The 545-nt window shown below is 55.2% G+C and overlaps 1 protein-coding gene across 1 annotated transcript in view; it reads left to right on the top strand.

The window, feature by feature from the left end:
• Positions 1-545, top strand: part of AIF1L (allograft inflammatory factor 1 like) — an 18,888-nt gene that overhangs the window by 11,214 nt on the left and 7,129 nt on the right. The gene's annotated exons all lie outside the window — the stretch shown is intronic.

The raw sequence follows: 545 nt of genomic DNA, 5'->3' as shown, positions 1-545 counted from the left end.
GGTCAGAGGCAGCGAGCGACTCCTCGGGGTGTAGTGACTTTTTGGTGCCTCCCTTGTTTTTCTTGAATTTTATTCCTTTGTTGGTTTTCCTGCACTGCAGGATATTTTTGTCGCCCTCCCCCTTCTGGCCACAGTGGAGCCCTAGGACTGCAGGGTGGGAGTAGCAGATGGGGAGAGTGACCTTCAATGCCTGGGATCAGGCCGACTACCTGGCCCCACCTCGCTGGGGAGCGGGTCCACAGCCCCCCATATCCGCAGGATGCCGCAGAGATGTTGACAGTAAGAATAGCGGCTCCATTACTGTACACCTGCTCTGTGCCAGGTGCTTCTTGTGCGTCGTCCCTCCATCAACCCATTTTTACCACTGCTGGGAGCAGGGATTCAGAGAGGTGAAGTAATTTGCCCCAAGTCTCAGAGCCAGAAATAGCAGAGCTGATTCCATCCCAAATCTGACTCTAGAAGCCCGTGTCCCTAACCGCTCGTCTCCACTGTCCCCAAAGAGAGCAGGGAGGGTGTGTGGTGGGCTCATTCTCCCTAGAGGAGAA

This window comes from Pteropus vampyrus, unplaced genomic scaffold, assembly GCF_000151845.1.
Source record: "Pteropus vampyrus isolate Shadow unplaced genomic scaffold, Pvam_2.0 Scaffold158, whole genome shotgun sequence".
NCBI lineage: Eukaryota > Metazoa > Chordata > Mammalia > Chiroptera > Pteropodidae > Pteropus > Pteropus vampyrus.
Note: the sequence above shows the minus strand (reverse complement) of the source record. Positions and strands in the feature narration are given on the sequence as shown.